Raw genomic sequence first — 20,843 nt, forward strand, 5'->3', positions numbered from 1 at the left:
ACTTAGACAGTATGGTTTTGGGGCACCTGAGTGTCTCAGTTGGTTAAGTGTCCGACTCTTGGTTTCAGCTCAGGTCATGATCTCAGGGTTGTGAGATCAAGCCCCAAGTCGGGCTCAGTGCTCAGTGAGGAGTCTACTTGACAGTCTCTCTCCCTCTCCCTCTGCCCTTCCCCCCACTCATGCACACTCTCTAAAATAAATAAATAAATCTTAAAAAAAAAAAAAAAAGAACAGTATGGTTTTGCCAAGATTCCCCAAGTTATATCAATATGCCAGGCATATTGGGAAATTCAGAGAAAAATATTCATGCTTTGCAAACTATAAATCTGAGCATACCTCTCCCTACTTAAAGACCTTCGATGGCTTTGCACTGCATTTAGGTTAAATCCAAGCATCTTCCCATGGCTAAAAAGTTTCTGCCTGCTCAGACCCTCTGTCTATCATGCATAGTTCTTTCCTTCTCCTCCTACACACTCTACACACTCTGGTACATTTCGGTTCTCAGAACCCATCTAGCTGTTACCTTGCTTGGAGGACTCTCACCTGCCCCATTCCAATATTTTTAAGACTAAGTCCTTCTTTTGTTTTAGATCTCAACACCGAGTCACTCCTTCACTGAGACCTTTTCTTATTACGTAAATCAGGCCAAACATTATGGGGTTTTTTTGTTTGTTTGTTTTTGCCAACTTTATAATCTCGCCTCTTTTCTGTTTTCTCTACTGGCCTTAAATATAACTTTCCAATCATTTATTTATGTAAGTCTTTACCGTATGTGTGTGTTTGTATGTTTTTGTCTCTGCATTGGGAAGTCTGTCCCATGAAGGCAGGGTCCCCTTCTGTCCCGTTCACCATTGTATCCCTAGCATCTAGCACAGTGCCTGGAAAATGACAGAAGTTCAGTAAATACTTACTGATTTTAAAATTGAAGAGTTAGGCACCAGGCAACTGGAACTTTACTATTTCCTCCTGAAACTACATCTCTGGGGAACATTTTTAAGTATAGTTGTTTTAAAGCATCTCTGACCCACGTTTTTCAGGCTATCCTTGGAGTAAGGAGTCATTACATCTCTAATATGAGGATCAAGTGACCAGCTACTTGGACAGTTGAGCCATTTAAATATGATCCATTTGTAAGTACAATTTTAGGTCATTTTGCTGAGTATAAAATTACTTGTATTTAAAGGGAGCAATCCCTTTTGGAAATTTGGCTCATTAGCAACACTGAGGAGTAATGGAGTGTGATCAGAACATCAGTGCTTCCCTCCAGGGCAGCCGTGCCTTGGGGCCACTGTCTAATAACTAATCTCAACTTGCTAGCAAAGGAGCCTCTCCTCTGAGTCCTGAGAAACCTGCCTGAGGCTAACAGCCATATGCCTTGCTCCTGGCCTATCTTATTTCACAGAATTACAGATCCTTCTTTCCAATTCTGAAGTGCATTTTGCTTCTTTAAATAGTAAAGAGTGATCCAAGTATCAATCACGTGCAATGTCCAGTGCCAGACACGTGCTCTCAGCTCTTTATTATTAACGGATCCCCCCCCCCTTATGCATTCACGTCTCAGTTTTGTATAAGTGGATAAATTTGGTGAGGGTTGGGCGCCTGGGTGGCTCAGTTGGTTAAGCGACTGCCTTCGGCTCAGGTCATGATCCTGGAGTCCCGGGATCGAGTCTCGCATCGGGCTCCCTGCTCAGTGGAGAGCCTGCTTCTGCCTACTTGTGCTTTCTCTCTGTGTGTCAAATAAATAAATAAAATCTTTAAAAAAAAAAAAAATTTGGTGAGGGTTCGTTTTCACTTCGTGACAGTCGCCCTGCTTGTTTAAAATTCTCAGAAGCACGGCCCATGCCGTATGGAGATGAAATGCACAGAGTCCCTGGGAAATTTAAGTAGAAAGGCAACGGCTACGTCTGCCAGGTTTATCGGAAAGCAGAGTTCTTCTCCCTCGCTCTGTACATCTTGCTTTGAGAAATGCGCAAAAGGTCAGTTGGAATGCAGTCTCATCAAGTCAGCCCTCATCATAAAAGGGCACACGTTAGGTCTTGAACAACTCACAACTATTCTGGCACTTCTTGAGTTGCCCGCACAGTGGGTCATGTTCCTTGACAGTGTAATCACCACACAAAGGTACTTCAGTTGTCCAATTGAAACTTTATGGAGTTGATGGGTTTTTGAATATACTCAGCACTCTCCGAAAAGTTTGACATTGCTAAAAACTGAAAGTGTTAGGATAATTACAGCCCTGAAAGGGCATCCACACGGGCTTTGTAACATGACTAGCAGTATCGACGGTAACAATTTCCAAGGAACTACAAAGACTGAATGCTCTAGTTAGAGGGAAAAAAACATGTATATAAAAAGCAAAAAGACAATATGAAGTAAGGGCGCATAAGTAAGGACAAGTATCTCCCTTCCATTCTTTAAACTGTGCAGTGCTATCCTATTGAATCTAGAAAAATTTAAAACTAGTTATCAGTTACAATTACTACTTACCATTCAAAACTAAATGACTCCACATGACTTACCCATGATCACTTCTAACCCTTCTTGTCCTCCTGCTCACTCCTCATCTCCTCCAGGCCAGGCTTGTTTCTGCCTCAGCGCCTTTGAGTTGGCTCTCTGACTTGATGCTTACTACCCAGATGATAGAAAACATCTCAGCTCCAAGGATCCCCCTGTCCCCACCACCCCCACCCCTGTTTCATTTCCTTCAGGCTTCTCACAATGATCTCTTACTAAAATTATCTTATTTACTTGTTTACTGGTTTTTTATTTGCCTTTCCACTCCAGGAAGTAAGCTCCATGAGGGCAGGAACTTGGTACATCTTATTTTCTGCTGCGTATACAGGCCCTATGTCTGCCACACTGTATCCTTAATAGAGAAGTTCTGGATGAATAAATTAACGATGAATAAACATTAGTGATAGTGACAAACACGTGAAGGCTTTATATTAATAGAGCACAGCATCACACAGCACTGTAAGGAAAGTATAAAACGGGTGGAGTAGATACAAGGACCAGAGCAGTTCAGGGGAGAGGAATCCCTTTGGAATAAAACCAACAGAAGGGGTCCCCTAGGCAGCTGGGCCATAAGAAAAGGGTGAATTTGGGGACAGGAGGCTTGGAGGAAGGGATCTGCTACAACAAGTGTAAAGGAGGAAGCAATGTATATAATATATTAGGGGGCATATAAATTCATCACAAGATAAAGGAGAGGGTTCAAGTAGGAAAACAATAGGAAATGAGAACAGAACCTCTATGTGGAAGGCTTTGAATGCTAAGTTAAAAAAAAAAAAAGGTAGTATAGGATTATAAGCATTGATGATAAAATTACAAAAGAGCAAGACAAGTAGAATAACAGCATAGGGTTAAAAGCCTTGATAAATTATAAAAGAGCAAGAAAACGGTCATCACAACGATCAGAAAGTGTTACCTCTAGGTAACGAGGTGTTATCAAAAGACAACATGGTCACAGAAGGCTGCCAGAGAAGCTTCTAGAACACTGGCAATGTTCTGTTTGTTGATGGGGCCATTGCTTATACAAATACCTGCTTTGCAGATATTCTTTTAATTGTATACATATGTGCATATGCTATCTTTTTTAAAAAAATTTTTATTTATTTATTAGAGAGAGAGAGCACAAGAAGGGGGAGTGTCAGGCAGAGGGAGAAGTAGACTCCCCACTGATCAGGGAGCCTGACTTGGGGCTTGATCCCAGGACCCCGGGATCATGACTTGAGCCGAAGGCAGACACTTAACCAACCGAGCCACCCAGGCACCCCAAACACACATTTTTTAAAAGGCAGTAAAACATGAAGGCTAGGAGGGTAGGCACTGTGTTACAATGGCTGGGCTTCCATCCCAGCTTTGCCACTCTCCACCTGTGTATTCTACAGCATGTTCCCTCCTTCCTCTGAGCCTCAGTTCTTTCCTTGGTAAAAATAGGGATAATTTACTACCAACTTCATGGGTTGTCATGAGAATGAAATGAAAGAATACAGACAAACCATTTAAAAGGATGCATGGAAGGGTGCCTGGGTGGCTCAGTTGGTTGGGCGACTGCCTTCAGCTCAGGTCATGATCCTGGAGTCCCTGGATCGAGTCCCGCATCCGGCTCCCTGCTCGGCAGGGAGTCTGCTTCTCCCTCTGACCCTCCCCCACTCATGTGCTCTCTCTCTCATTCTCTCTCTCTCAAATAAATAAATAATCTTTAAAAAAAAAAAAAAAAAAAGGATGCATGGAAGATAGTAACATTCCTTGTTGGTATCTGTTCTCATTAATTCCGTTGGCCTTTGTATGTCAATTGCATTCGGTTGGGTTGGGTCTTCCCTGTGTTGTGTGTTGATAAACAAAAGCAGGTGCCATGTTTTTCCTGAAAAGGCCCTCACACCTATGGAGACCCGGTTAACAAGACTCCATCCTGGTGACCCACATCACAGGGACTCCCTCCTTTATCCAAACAATATACCCCAGAAGCTCCAGTGACTTAGGGTTTGAAGATTCATGAGCATGCATAGATCTCGAAGATGCAGTGTCTTCCCAAGATGGATTACTACTGACCTACTGATCTTGGCCTCAACCTAAATTTGAGAAATTATGGAATTGACATGCCAGTTTCATTATCATTAAGAATCTGTTTTCATATTCATGCCATCTAAAATCATCTCCTAGTGCACACATGCAGTAATATCAGTGCTCTCGGTGAGAAGGTTTTCTGGAAGTTTAATATGCATATAGGTACTTACTATGTGCCAAGTCTTGCTTTAGGCATTTTTACAAATGTTAATTCATTTAATCCTTATAATCACTGTTTAAGCTATTACCAGTTTTAATACAGGGGAGGGATAAGAGTCCAGTTCAAAAACTATGCCCATATACAAGAATGATCTGGTGTATTATTTTCTTAGGGCTGCTGTAACCAAGTGCCACACACTAGATGACCTAACCCAAACTTATTGTCTCACAGTTCTGCAGCCTAGACATCGCAATTAACTTATCAGCAGGACTGGTTCCTTTTGTGAGGTCTGTGAGGAAAATCTGTGCCACAGCCTCCCCAGCTTCTGCTGGTTTGCTGGCAATCTCTGGCCTTCCTTGACTTGCAGAAGCATCACCCCAATCTCTGCCTTTATCTTCATATGTTGTTCTCCCTGTGTGCAGGCCAAATCTCCCCTTTTTATAAGGACACCAGGAAACTGGATTGGGGCACATCCCATTCCAGTATGGCCTTATCTAATTTCAACTATTACATCAGCAAGGACCCTGTTTCCAAATATGGTCATATTCTAAGCTTCTGGAGATTAGGACACCGTTACATGAATTTAGGGGTACACAAGTCAACCCAATACTTGGAAAGCTCTTAAAAGCAAGGAAATTCTATGTTCATTTAGAACCTCCAGGGATGATGCCCGCTTTGCCATAAATTTCCTGAGTAATTATGGCCCAGCTATTCTGTAACTGGTCCATGGACTTGTACTTGGAAATAACCACTCTAACCCAAGGACATGATATGAAGAGTTTCTTCTGTCACAGATATTATGAGCAGTTGGAATGCTCTGCCTGCAATCACTCAGGCATGAGGAGCTAAGAATCCGATTTTAGTGAAAATCTTAGCAATGCAAAGGGAGGTACAACCGTGGAGAATGAGTGCATGAACCATACAATGAATATTTCAGTGAATGGAAATGTAAAGAGGGGAATCCTGTATGGCTTTAGGATTCAAGCCTGTCATCAAGATTGTTGACAAAGCTGAATGATTCCAGAGGGAGAAAGGGATTTTTTTCCCCTTTCAACAATGAAAAGCAACATGTATGAAGTGCTCACTCAGGCAAGGCACCACACCAGGTACCAGAAACAGAAAGGTGGGTGAGACTCCATGCCACATCCCAAGGAGCTCATGGTCTGTTGGGCAGAAAAGAGATAAAAAACAATAATACAATTTGATGAGAGCAATAATTATTAAGATGACCAAGATCTATGGGAAGAATCCAGGGGAACATGGTGGGCTCCTCTGGCATCATGCAGAAGTGATTTCAGAAGCTTACACTAAGAAAAAAAAACATCTATAGACATCTTATCCTACAAAATAAAAGTTCATCAGAGTTTGACTATGAAGAGAAACTCTCTTCACAGATGACATGATACTTTATGTGGAAAACCCAAAAGACTCCACCCCCAAATTACTAGAACTCATTCAGCAATTCAGTAATGTGGCAGGATACAAAATCAATGCACAGACATCAGTTGCTTTTCTATACACTAACAATGTAACTGTAGAAAGAGAAATTAAGGAATCGATTCCATTTACAACAGCAACAAAAACCATAAGGTACCTAGGAATAAACCTAACCGAAGAGGTAAGGGATCTATACTCTAGAAACTACAGAACACTTATGAAAGAAATTGAGGAAGACACAAAAAGATGGAAAAACATTCCATGCTCATGGATCCGAAGAATAATCATTGTTAAAATGTCTATCCTGCCCAGAGCAACCTACACTTTCAATGCCATCCCTATTAAAATACCATTGGCATTTTTCAAGGAGCTGGAACAAATAATCCTAAAATTTGTATGGAACCAGAAAAGACCACGAATCGCCAAGGGAATGGTGAAAAAAAAAAACAAACCTGGGGGCATCACATTGCCTGACTTCAAGCTATATTACAAAGCTGTGATCACCAAGACAGCATGGTATTGGCACAAAAACAGACACATAGACCAATGGAACAGAAGAGAGACTCCAGAAATGGACTCTCAACTCTATGGCCAACTAATCTTTGACAAATCAGGAAAAACTATCCAATGGAAAAAAGACAGTCTCTTCAATAAGTGGGGCTGAGAAAATTGGACAGCTACATATAGAAGAATGAAACTGGACCATTCCCTTACACCATACACAAAGATAAACTCAAAATGGATGAAAGACCTCTATGTGAGACAGGAATCCATCAAAATCCTAGAGGAGAACATAGGTAGTAACCTTTCCTAGAGGAGAACATAGGTGGCCACAGCAACTTCTTTCAAGACACATCTCCAAAGGCAAGGGAAACAAAAGCAAAAATGAACTTTTGGGACTTCATCAAGATAAAAAGCTTCTGCACAGCAAAGGAAACAGTCAACAAAACTAAGAGGCAACCCACAGAATGGGAGCAGATATCTGCAAATGACATTACAGATAAAGGGCTGATATCCAAGATCTATAAAGAACTTCTCAAACTCAACCCTCAACAAATAACCCAGTGAAAAAATGGGCAGAAGACATGAACAGACACGTCTCCAAAGAAGACATACAAATGACTAACAGACACATGAAAAAATGCTCAACATCACTAGCCATCAGGGAAATACAAATCAAAACCACAATAAGATACCACCTTACACCAGTTGGAATGGCAAAAATTAACAAAAAAGGAAACAACAAATGTTGGCGAGGATGCGGAGGAAGGGGAATCCTCTTACACTGTTGGTGGGAATGCAAGTTGGTACAGCCACTCTGAAAACAGTATGGGGATTCCTCAAGAGGTTAAAAGTAGAGCTACCCTACAACTCAGCAATTGCACTACTAGCTATTTATCCCAAAGATACAGATGTAGTGAAAAGAAGGGGCACATGCACCCCAATATTCATAGCAGCAATGTCCACAATAGCCAAACTGTGGAAGGAGCCGAGATGCCCTTCAACAGATGAATGGATAAAGATGTGTTTCATATATACAATGGAATATTACTCAGCCATCAGAAAGGATGAATACCCACCATTTGCATCGACATGGACAGAACTGGAAGGGATTATGCTAAGTGATGTAAGTTAAGCAAAGAAAGACAATAATTACATGGTTTCACTCATATGTAGAATATAAGCAATAGCATGGAGGACCATAGGGCAAGGGAGGGAAAACTGAAGGGGGAGAAATCAGAGAGGGAGACGAACCATGAGAGACTATGGACCCCAGGAAACAAACTGAGGGTCACAGAAGGAAAGGGAGTGGAGGGTGAGGTAACAGGGTGGTGGGTATTAAGGAGGGTACGTGTTGTGATGAGCACTGGGTGTTATACGCAACTAATGAATCATTGAACACTACATCAAAAGTTAATGTTGTACTGTATGCTGACTAAATGAACATAATAAAAAAAAAAATATGCATCAGAGGTGGGACCAACATTCAATCCTGGTACAAACAGGACCCAGATCCAGGACTACGGTTCTTATTCCTGCTTATTACACAGATGTACGCACGCATAAGGCACGGAAAATATCTAGGGCTAGGGGATTATGTGTTTTCTGAGGATTCGTTCCCTTTACAAGTTAAGTGTTTTTGTTTTTCCTAGTTTCTGTTTTCTCTGATATCTGTCCACCAAGCTATCCAATAACAGGGAGCAACATCTTAAATTTCTGTAAAAAAACAAACATTATCGAGCTCAAAGAAATCAAAGAACTTCAGGATGATCTGGTCCAAGTCATCATCACCTCCAGTCCTCCAGGATAGTATTTTTGACATAGAAACAGGTCATGTTAAAATCAGAAGTGAGGACCCATTACTGCTCAACTGAGCCTTTGCCAGGATTATTTTTGCATCATTTCAGGGGTGTCCACAACTTGTCAAGAGGAGACCGTACGTGGCTATTTCCTGTAGGCTACCGATTTATTTAGAAGGGATATCAATCAGAGCGAAAGGTAAGGTGGCAGCTGAGAGCGCGAGGAGAAGCATCTTTACACATTTTTCCCCTTGCCCCTTACTTCGTGTATAAAAGCTGATGCCAGTCTGTGCAGGTAGGACTCTGCCAGAGTGAAGGAAGATGACCAATCCTTGCTATGCCATAGATTCTTTATACTTAGGCTTACATCTTCCTTCCTTCCTTCAAAAAAAAAAAAAATTTACAGCAATTATTTATGAATTTCTGGCCGTTTCAGTTTCCTATTGCTGCTGTAACAAATGATCACAAACTTAGTCAGTTATAACAATGCAAACTTATTATTGCACAGTTTTGTTGTGAGAAACAGAACACAGGTCACCCTGGGCTAAATCAAGTTTAATATCAAACAGGGCTGCTGTGTTCCTTCCTGGAAATTCCCCGCAATAATCTGTGTCCTTGCTTTTTCTAGCTTCTGGAGGCTGCCCGCCTACCCTCCTTGGTTCGCGGCCCCTTCTTTCATCTACAGAGCACATCACTCCAATCTCTGCTTCCATTGTCACAGCTTTGCTGATTCTGACCCTTATGTTTTCCTTTGCTAAGGGTCCTTGTGATTGCATTAAGCTCACCCAGATGACCTAGGATCATCTTGGCATCTCAAGATCCTTAACTTGGTCACATCAGCAAAGTCCTTTTGCCATGCCACACTCATAGGTTATGGGGATTGGAGCATGGGCACCTTTGACAAAAGGGGGGGGCAGGGGAGACGTTATTCACCTACCACACTGAGTAAGGAGCTGTTTACAAGGTTTTGGCTCTCTTGCTTCTTGAACCAAACTACTCCGGGAAGACCACATCTTCATCTTTTAGTCAACCCTGGACAACATCTTAGACTCCAGTTTGTATGAGCTTTAGAAAGCCAGACTCTTAAAAACCACCAAAGGAGTGTTTCAGCTAAGACACGCATGTCTTTAGAGGAAGGAGGCAGATATGATTGATAAGGTGCTGAAAGTTAGCCTGTCTTTGCACCATTAGATTCTATGTAAGTTTCTTGTAGCTCCAGCAGAGCAGAGCATATTTCCTCCTGCAGGGTAGGCATATAGTAACTTTTATCTTTATTGAAAGAGTTAATGAGCCTATTATAAAAATAGGTGTAATTTGATATGCCAGTATTTTTGCATGGCAGGATCAAAATTAATTTAAAAATAGTAGGGTTCTAGTCAGACAGAAGGGACATAAAGCACTCAAAATTGGAAAAGTAGAAATTCATTTTAGTCCTCCAAACAGCTCAGAAAACAAAACAAAAACAAACAAGTGAAACTATTTATAACAAGCTCCCACTCTTTACAGTACCTGTTATATGTGTTACATATACATTTACTTGAATGCTTGATAATAATGTGAAGGTAAAACATTTAAAGGCAAATCGACCCACTTTCCTGGCACAGTAAATAAGGTCTGTGAAACTAGACATAGTAATTCAGTGTCATTCAAATAACACATTTTATCTTTTGTTTACCACCTGCTCCCATTCTTTCCTAAAACAAACTTGGCAACCATGCCTTGCTCATTTCATTTCATTTTCTATGAAAGTAAAATCTCATTCATAATCTCCACATCCTACAAGTCACTTGTAAATCTGATGTAGGTAGGCGCAAATTCATTTCCACCCACACAGTTTAAGGTTTTTTGTTTTGTTTTGTTTTGTTTTGCCCACCAATCAGCAATAATAATAAATAATGTTTAAGGTTTTCCCTAACCCCTGCCTCTCCGGCTAGATGCGGAAGCAGTAGCCCTTGTCCCCACCACCAGACATTTCTGGACTGAAAAGTGTCTTAGTTCTGTAATCTCAAAGAAAAACTCATTTTCTTATGCACTTTTAAAATTAATGGTCTATAATGCATTCTCTTTATGAGTGCAAGAGCATAGAATACAAAAACAAATGCTTATTTGTTCTCTCTGCTGAAATTGTCTAATGTCAGAAGAAGAAACTTTGCTTTCCACAGAAAATATTGGCTTCCCCATTAGCCATCTGCTAGATGGTGGGAATGTTCTGTGTGGCTTTCTCAGCTGGAACATTTGGAAAATGAATACATTGTTGCAAGAACTCACATTGTTGGCCATAATGTTTGTGATAATGTTGTTGACTTACCAGATGTCCTGGAAATTCCTGGGGTGGAAGTATTTCCAGTCGTTCCAAACCCCTCCGTTTCGCTGCAGAATGGTGTTTGGGATATACGACTTTCGCTATTTCTCACGGCTTACCATGGTATTTTTCATTCGGTCATTCTGAGACTAAAACAAGATGGGAAAAGATACCACTGAACTATTCCTGTTCTTCCAAACTCTGCCCTGCTCCTCAGTGCGTCACAGATCTCTAATTTGCCATTTTTCAAAATAATTTCTTCTCCAACCCCAACTATATGCATCTCTCTGTATGTAAGATTAAATAGCATGACCTTCCTAGTACTTGTCTCCAGCTGGTAGGAAAGCAACAAAGTCTAACAGTTGAATGCTTTGCTCACTCATTATGCCTAAGGAGCTTGTTTGAAATGTGAATAACTTCTGTTTTCAGCCCTGGCCCTCCCTTTTGAAATGAGATTAATGAAGTGATGAATAAAGTGAAGAGTCCTTTACACTTTGGCATGAAAATAGATTAGACTTCTTCTTTTGCAAATGGAATTATCTCTTACAGATCTGCTTCTCTACCTGTTCGCCTTTCATTTAAAGCAACAGAATTCTCTGAGCAGAGCGGGGGGGGGGGCCTTAGTCTGGATGGGAATCCATTTTAATATTCCACGGAATTTTTTTTTTAAAGATTTTATTTATTTATTTGAGACAGAGAGAATGAGATACAGAGAGCATGAGAGGGAGGAGGGCAGAGGGAGAAGCAGACTCCCTGCTGAGCAGGGAGCCCGATGTGGGACTCGATCCCGGGACTCCAGGATCATGACCTGAGCTGAAGGCAGTCGCTTAACCAACTGAGCCACCCAGGCGCCCAATTCCACGGAATCTTGACTGTCGTGCCAATCACACATGGCTATGTGTCTTTGTCAAACTCTACTACATGATTCATTTTTATCCCTTACTTCTATCAAAAGGACATACTATAAAGGTTTACATCTCCGAAGATTTTTAAAGGCAATTTAATTTATATTCGAGTACCCTATCCTACCACATCATTCCAGTTCCGTTTGCTCTTTGGAGTCACATGGTTTCAAGGCAAAGGGGTGGGCTGTCTGGCCTCATGTCACTCATCTTTGCAAGCACCAATAGCTACCTATCGTCCATCTTGGTGCTCTGCTGTCAGCTATGCCACAGCGATGACCCTGTCCCAGTGGCCCCCTCAGCTCTGCTGATTTCTTTCTGTTGCCTGTGGACGGGGGAATATCTGATGAGCTGTCTGGGGCATGTGCTCTCAGACGGACCCCAGAAGTTAGCCTTCCCCTCACTGGGCTTTTCCCTGACAAAGTGGACATAAGTGTTTTGCCCTTAGGTCTCACACCCTCTACTTACGTGGTTCTGCCTCCACAGTGCTCCCTACAAACAAAGCCAGGCCACTCCCCATCTCCTGGGCACACTGAGGTCTCTGTTCTCCCTTCCCCTTCCTTCCTCATCATTCTACCTTGAGGAATCCATATTCTGGAGGGCATAGCCTCTATTAGAACAATCTTCTAAAAGGGCCCTTTTGGGGAACGTACATCCCTGCATATGACTTTTCTCACCCCCATCCTTCCCCTGAGGTGAGAACTACAAAGCCAGCTAACTGCTTGAATGCTGGAAGGGAAGAAGGAGCAAGGAAACATGAAAGACATTTAAAAGCATCTGGTAATATCTCAGTCATATCATGCCACCATCGAGCTAGAAACAGAAGAGAGAAATAAACAGACAAGAAGGCCAAAATGGAGGATGGAGTGTCAATAACTTTTTTGGTAATTTTCTGATATTCTGAGAATTCTGCTCCAACTGCCTTTGATAGAGGCTGGTATCCATACAACACACCTCACACCTCCTCATTCTGCCCACTGCTCGATGTGCAAGCACCCTCGTATTTCCAACCTTGAATTTGATAATTGCCGAGAGTTATTCAATCTATGATTAAATGAATGAATAAATACAAATTGGTGACAGAAAAAACATTAACCACCATCTCATTGTCCTTTAACACTGTATGTTGTTCCAATGGAAAGTTGTTTTTTTTTTAATTAGCAAGTGCCATCTACTTTGAGAATATCCCCATAAGACAGAAAAATCATGGAAATGTAGGGCTGAAAAAACTTAAGGTTATCTAATACAGTGGTTTTCAAGCTTGACTGTACCTATTAATCACCTGGGGAGATTTTACAAATACATATGTAATCCATCCTACCCTAAACTAACGGATCAGGTAAGTCCCAATCACTGATATGTTTTAAAAGCTCCTTAGGTGATTCTAACACATTGGGGGTGGTGAACCTCCCCCATTTACACAGGTGAGTTGTCATTTATCCAAGACACATCGTCACAAGTGAAAAAGCAACAGGTGACAACTGCTTCTCCTGACCCTTTCTCGTATATTCTTCCCACCACACCCCCACTAAATCCCAACATTATAAACCATCTCACAGTGTCCAAAGAGGTTCTATTCCAGTTTATTTCAATATTGAAGACAACACATTAGAACAGTATCAAATTTCATTCTCATGGTTGTCTCACTTCAAAAGCTCTAACATTTCCCCAAAGAATTACTCCACGGCCCCCCACCCCCACCCGGTCCCCATGTTTGATAAATGTTAAACAACACCTTTATGAGATGGCATTCCATTCTAGAGTGACATTTAAAAGCTCTGAAGTTTAATTGCTGTAGATAACCATCGATCATTGCTGGGATGCCCCTGCGACAGTGGACTTTGAGGTATGCCATCCATCTCCTGGCGGTCCTGTGGCTGGCCGCCTTCCCCTCTTCATCACTGCTTGATGGGGCTGATGGGGATCGCTGCCGCACTTCCAGAGAGCCTCCCATTCCCTCACCTGCTCTGCATGACTACTGAACTGAGCCGTGTTGTGACAGTCTGCCTGCTCTTCCCTGCTCAGATTAATGAATACAGCTTTAGCTGTTAATTCAAAGCTAGTCAAGCTTGTATCCAACAATTAGAGACCAATTTTCATCTTCAGCGTGAGGGTATGTGGGGAAGGGTGTGGGAGAGGAGTGCAATTTGGCGTGATTCTTTACATCTGGGGTGTGCGTGAAGAAGGAAGAGTAGGGGATCCTGAAGACAGTACCAGAAACTCTCATTGGTCTGGCTACAACAAGCCAAGCCGTTTCAAGCCTCCACTTCTTTGCCAGCTACAGTGATGCGACCCCAGGGGTTTGAGCTTCCTGCCCTGCAGCTAGACTGCAATCCATCAAAAATAACAAGCACACAGAAGGCCCCTGTGCACTCCTGCCTTCGAGGAGGGTCAGCAGCTAAGGCGGTCTTTGAAAGGGCTTTAGAATCAGAGCCCCAAATCTCCCACTCCTCTTTTCTTCCCTCCACCATAGGAAACGAAATGTTTACTTGTACACAAAATTATGTAAGAGACCTCATCTGCCCCCTTTCAAGGTCATCCAGAGCACCAAAGACAGAATACTCAAATTCTCAACCCTGAAATGTCCTCCCCAGTAAAGCAACGCCTACAAATGCTCTGTCTTGCACGGAAAAGCTATATATGGACCCCAGGTGCCAAATACTGTCAAGATGCTCTCCTCCTGGAATTTCTATTTACAGAAAGGAGAAAACAGGAACTGCCAGAGCATTCCTGCCCCTGGTTACTGATGGTAGAGGTGGTTCAGAGGCACACATGCCCATCCAAGGTAAGCTACACCTTTGCCCTGGGAACAGAAATCTCTCCCAAGTCATTTTGACTGATTTTACCTTTTAAGCAGGTGGCCTGGGGCGGGAGCACAATACACAGCAGTCGGCGGTAGTAGGTAATGTTGATAAAGTCTAGTTACTTGCCTTATTGAATTTCTTTTTGCTCTGCTGCAGTATTTAGCAGATGTCTTTGGCATCGGATTAGCTCGGCTATGCAAGGAAGGATCAAGAATGGAATTGCTGTCCCCTCCTAAGCAGCGCACCCACGGGGACCACGTGGAGATGGGAGAGGTCATACCATCTACGTACCTCCACCCACAGGTGAAAGGCAGGAAGAGAGTCAGAAGCAGCACAAGCTATAACCCTTTCTCCGGATCTCCATGAGGCTCAAATGTTTGAAGTCTCTGTTTGCTACTTTTAAGGGGTGTCAATTATTTTGTCTGAAAACTAGCGATTAAAAAGACCTAACTTACAGAACTGATGATGCTGGCAATAAATGAGATAAACGTAAATCAGGTAGCGTAGTGTCTAGCACATAGGTTGAACTTAATAAATGATACAGTGGAAAACATATCAATAATGGGTCGTGTCTCCCTGGGAGTTTACACCTAACTGGGGACACATACAGTAATGGAGCAAATAAATAAATGGTTATATATTGAGTAAGGCCTAGCAATGACGGAAGAAACAGTGACTCTGATAGAGAATAAGCAGGAAGGAGGGTGGTCGGGGGAGCCACTGTGAGGAGGGGATATTTAAGCTGCAGCCAGACAAGGAGAAGCCAGAAGAGCCGGACGTGGGCAGTCCAAGCACAGGGAACAGAAACCACAAGACCTACGAGGCGGCAAAGACAGGAGAGCAGCTGGAACGTGGACATCCAAGGGAGAGAACAGGGTGAAGGGGGGTGGGACAATTTTGATTGTGCTTCGAGTTCTTGTTCCTCCAAGTGTGGTCCTGGCATCACCTGGCGCTCGTCGGAAATGCAGAAATTCAGGCGCCACCCCAGACCACCCAACCAGAATCCGCATTTTAACAAAATCCCTGGACAATGCCTTTGCACGTTCTGAGATTAAGAACACTGCTTTAGGAAGCCGCTGAAAAGTTTAGGTGGCACAGTGGTGTGATGTGCTTTGCATTTTTAAAAGATTCACTCCAGATGCTATGGTGAAAATGGATTAGGAGAAATAGAGCATATTTTTACTGCTATTTATGATTACTTTCCAAGTTACCTGCCTAGTTTACCATGCCTTCTCCTTCCAAGGCGGGGTCCTGCTGTAATCTGGCCATTTTCCACCTGAAGTCAGCCCAGAGGCTACTGCCCTGCTCTCTGCTTATCCACTGCTAAGTGCCACTGTCCCCCTGCCTTGTATTTTCAAGTATCACCCGTTCCTGTGTTCCCCAGACCTCAGCTCTGCCCACCACATCAGGAAGCCCACCCTCTCACATCCTGATGAACCCCTCGGAGGCTGGAGACAGCCCTGCCTTTGATTGTGCACCCCACACCTTCAGCTGGCTCACCGCCAGACCGGGCCTCTCCTCAGAGGTGGTTCCTGGCCACACCTCTCTGTTCCTACGGCATAGCCCCCATACCCCAGGAATTCAGAGACCAAGTGAAAAATGAGCATTCCTAGCCACTATAATTAGATTCCAAGAGGAGAAGGGACTTCATAAGTAAATGCCAACCATCTTCATATTAAAAAAAAAAAAAAAAACGTTTTTAATCGATTGTTGGGGGTGAGCTGTTAATGAGCTAACCACTTTTAATTCAATATTTGACAGTAATTGCAACAGAATTACATTTAACAAGAGAAGAACCTCTATGGCTTTTTAGCAATCAGATGAGGTAATAGAACAGTTGTTAAGGAACTGAAATATAATCAAAGGAGCCTTCATGTCTGTTGCTGAATCTGAGTGACAAGACTACCAACAGTAAGCCCAAAGATGGCTAATACCAGTTGTCTGGAATAAGAAATACAAGATAGCCCTGTGCTTAGTGGAGAAGAGTCTAAATGCCTAGGCTGGTGGAGCAGGTAGGTTGTTGAGGACAGATGGAGATCTTGCTCAGCTAAAAGCGGTCGAGGAGGCCGGGAGCCAGGGGCAAAAAAAAAGGGGGGGGCGGCATTTCTTAATGATTTCTAGTGAAAGTTCATAGGTAACTTTTGCAGCGATACTACCAGTACATTGAATCCCTCCCCATTCCGTGGCCACGGTGCAGATGCTTTTCCCTCATTCTGTGATGTGCTCTGGAGGGCAGGCATCGGGCACGTTGGTGCTCAGCACCCTTCTCAGAATGGCATCATGAAGCAGCCCTTATATTAGCAGAGTTCAATCGGCCCTGTGAAATGAGGGCACCATTAAAAGGGGGGTGTTTATCTGAGAGAGGTGAGCCGGTGAGAACATCACGAGGGTTGAATCAGGTCGCACTGCATCTCACCCTTGGGAGGTCTGAGTTAGGCAGCTGGGGACACCACGGAGGCATGGCTCCGAAATTGTTTTCATTTCGCACTTTCTTGAAACCCTCTGAAGAAGCTCACCTTTCTCACCTCAAATGGCTATGTCATCACCTTTATTTCTGCTCTGACTCTGGCTTTAATGGATTTTCTGAGCTTCTAGCTTTGAAACCGTATAGAAAGAACAGCCTCACCCGAGTACCACAGCTGTTAGATCACATGTCATCCGTCCTCAGGGACAGCTTTAACTTGAGAATGATGTTCACATTTGGGGGTTTAAAATCAAGCAAACAGATTCCATGTATTTTCGATGGTCTCTAAAAGGAGCTTCAGGAAGACGACTCTTATTTGCTCTCAATTTGACACTATATCTGTTATAAAACAAATAAAGGAAGTCAAAATGTCATTTTCGACGGTATCTTTGGGGGGAAATAATGTTAGAAGGGAAAAAAAATCGCTAACCAAATATTCACATTGCTTTATAAGGGAAAAGAACCTTTGGATACAAAGTTCATATTTGACAGGTAATGTGACAATAAAAGGGGGAGAAACATGAATTAAAATGCAATGAAAAGTTCATATTCTCCGTGCACAGAAAAATAAGTGAATGTCCTTAAATTGATCAGCTCTCCAGCTGGGAGGCTTCAGATGATTGATGAATGCGTGATGGTTTTTCTTTTAGATATATGTTGAATCATGGTGAGGAGATTAATTGGAGTCACCTTTTTAAGAGAATACATAAATGCATTTGTAATGTACTGTGCTTTGCTTAAAGTAGAAACTTAAAAGTGCTTTTACAATTAATCCAAAACCAAGGGATAGGCTGATGGTGAAGAACCATCTATGTATTTAGTGTAAAGAAAAAAAATGCTCTAAATATTGGAATTCATTGGGAAGCTAAACCTAAAGGTGGTGGCAGAGGGCAAAGGCAAAATTTGTGGCTAAACACTGAGGGGAGGGCCGGTAATGGGTCATCATAGCCACAAACCACTAGGCGGGTTTCAAGTTCTCATCAATAAAACCCAGGAGACCCACCGGCTATCATGCACCAGAAAGACAGAAGCTGAAAAAGTGTTGAAGCGAATCCTATTACATGCATAAATGTAATTCTCCAAACTGACTACTTGTGAAAATCACGTGGGAAGCTTCTGAGAGAAGAGATTCTAGGATTCCCTTGACATGGAATTAAAATCGCTGACTGGACCCCAGGATATTTCGTAGAGTTCAGAATCTCTGCTTCTTTTGTCGGCTGAATCAACATGTTTTTAGACCAATGGTTGAGTACGAGGTATGGGGCCCCCATTTGAATGACAAAACACTTGGAAGATCACTGTGTTTGGAGCTGTAGCATCTGCTACTATTGCTGAATGAGAAATTCAGCAGGCTTATATGCATAGTAGCTCTGAGGTCAGTGGTTGGGAATCAGTGACAGGGAGCATGAGCTTCATGGGGGCATGTACTATCTTCCACCACTGTTTTCCTAGACCCTAGCACCATGCCTGATAGATAATGGGTGATCACGAAACATTCAACTAATTAGGGAATCAGAAGGCCCCCAAATTATTGTTTCATCTCTCTTTCAGGTAAGAGTGAAGATTTAGAAATACTATATCCAGTGGTATTGCAAAGATCAGAGTGGAGAGCACTTCATACCCAAGTTTTATAATCTCAGAACAACTGGACCCAGGAATCTTGCCCACCTTGACCTTTGAGACCTTTGTGATTATTCCTTTGTATCTTGTGCTTATCCCAATGACAGGTTCACAGGAGGTGTACAATAAATGTACAATAAATAACATTTGTTCAACAAATCAATGTATCCTTTCTTAGGATCATTAGGAGAAGTCAGATTCATCAGTTATGAGGAAAATTTGGGGGGGACCTCTTCCAATTATCTTCAAAATAAAAACACACTAAAGAGAAACTACATCTATATCTAAGCTATATGAATGCCATTAATTTACATGATTCTTAGATCGAGAGAAAGCTATTTTAAGTTTCTTGAATGGTTAACTTCTTTTATTTTATCAATTCTCTATTAAATCAATAGAAATGAAGATGTATGAAACCTCATGGTGTTTCCCCATCATATCCACCATGATTCACCTGTTTCTATGGATTTGCCAGCCAGAGTGACAAGTAGAATCAGGTCTCAGGATTTCTGATAGCCTTCACTACCTGTGGCCCCTCCATGGCCCCATGTCAGATGTGAGCAGAAGTGCTGTGGCCAACTTCCACATTATCATCTTAGGAATGAAGCTGCCAGTCTATGCCTCCCTCTATTTTCTCGTTCTGCTGGCTGGCATGTGGACGTGGCAGTGACTCAGACACGGACACCACCCTGAATGATGGTGGAGCCACAAGATGGAAGGAACCTGGGTCCCAGCATGACTGTCATGAGCAAAGCCTGCCCCATAAGCCTAAACTGCTCACCTTTGGACTGTTATGTGAAAAACAATAAATTTCTTCCTCGGGTCCCTATATTTGTGATTTTTGTCTTTCAGAAATTTAGCTAATGCCTAAATTTTATACTCCTTATTCTAAAGTTCTGGGATTTCATTTATGTCCAATAGGCAAAACATCTAATGATTTGTCCCCAGTGGGTATACTAGTTGCAAGTTTTCCCCCAAAAGGGATTGTATGGATTAAAACAAGTATTCTGCTTTGTTATTCTACACAGATGACAACCACCGATAGAAAATATTCTCAAGACAACTGTGCCAAGTAGTGAAAAACGGTGAGACCACAAAGCTAAAAATATTATGATACACAGTATTTTTTGACCTAGATATATCATTGGAAGGTGCATTTTGTTTGGCATACTTGAAACACATTCTCAGTGACAAGAAACAATATTTGTGAGTTTATTTCTGGGCATGTGCATAGAGTTAATTAGCAAACTCCCAACTTACGATGCATGCAAATTTCAAAGTTCAAGAAGTGGCAATTTACTCACATAAACCTTATGCAGCTTTTATGGTTTTGTCAGATATGCTTACTTAAATGCATAAATTAAGTACTATGTGTTGTACCCACTTAGAAACATGGCAGGATTCCTTGGGAGAAGTGAAAATTAAAATGTCAGAAAGAAAAAAGCTTTGTCGTCTCACCCTCAAAGGTGCACCATGGGATGAATGTCAGTTTTTGGAGATGCATTGGCTGCCGGGCCAAGTGTGGCAACAAAATCTGGTGCTTCTCCTAGGCCACGCCTCCTGACACACACACTTAATCCTGGCAGAGGGGAAGTCTGTCATGCTGGGCACTGAGGACACCCATGCTTCAGGGAAATGGTCAAGCACAGAGTTCACCTCTCCTTTTCCCAGTGTTTCATTGAACATTTCAGGACTAAAAATGGGGATCCAAGATTCTCAGGTCAAGGTTCCTTTGTTTTTCCACATAGAGCAGAATTCTTAATTTTGTTCTTTTTGCCTGAATGGTCTACATGTTCCTGGTGGAAGGCTAAATTTTCCTTTGCCCTGCCTCCTTTATGACAGAAACAATCCCCTATTTTAAAAGATAAAGATTACCCCCACAGTACTCTGTGAAATTGCTTGCTACCATAATTACTCACTTAGTATTTTTTAAATGTTTGGCTTAGGACTACTTTAAAACAGATTACTTATTCCTGTGTTAGTTGAGATTGTTCAACAGCTTCCACGATGTATTTTAAGTGACTTAGGTATCCTTGAAGGTGATGAACAGGCTTCTCCAACAACATCTGGCATTTCAAAATGGTGCACATGTGTGTGTCATGTGCACATGCATGCACACATGCGTGCGCACACACATTTACTCTTGGCAAGACTGAATGGGTCAGCAGACATAACAAAGCACTTTGTTTTATGTTGGGTTTTTAACTCATCATGGCAAAGCTGGTTACCTTTTACAAGCTGGTCAGAAGTTTAACCAACCAGAAACTTGGCTCTGACCAAGTTTT

At 42.2% G+C, this 20,843-nt stretch overlaps 1 long non-coding RNA gene across 2 annotated transcripts in view; it reads right to left on the reverse strand.

Moving 5' to 3' along the window:
* The window catches only part of LOC118009364, a 38,696-nt gene that overhangs the window by 11,120 nt on the left and 6,733 nt on the right, over positions 1–20,843 (reverse strand). The window contains exons 2-3 of one of the 2 annotated variants that reach the window (XR_004678903.1): positions 17,101–17,277; positions 10,775–10,917 (exon numbers count right to left, since the gene is read on the reverse strand). This is a non-coding gene — a long non-coding RNA (uncharacterized LOC118009364). Of the gene's footprint in view, positions 1–10,774; positions 10,918–17,100; positions 17,417–20,843 lie in introns of those variants that run through there. The other variant, XR_004678902.1, reaches the window with a different exon arrangement.

Source organism: Mirounga leonina, unplaced genomic scaffold (genome assembly GCF_011800145.1).
Source record: "Mirounga leonina isolate KUSES-001 unplaced genomic scaffold, KU_Mleo_1.0 Mir_127, whole genome shotgun sequence".
Taxonomy (NCBI): domain Eukaryota; kingdom Metazoa; phylum Chordata; class Mammalia; order Carnivora; family Phocidae; genus Mirounga; species Mirounga leonina.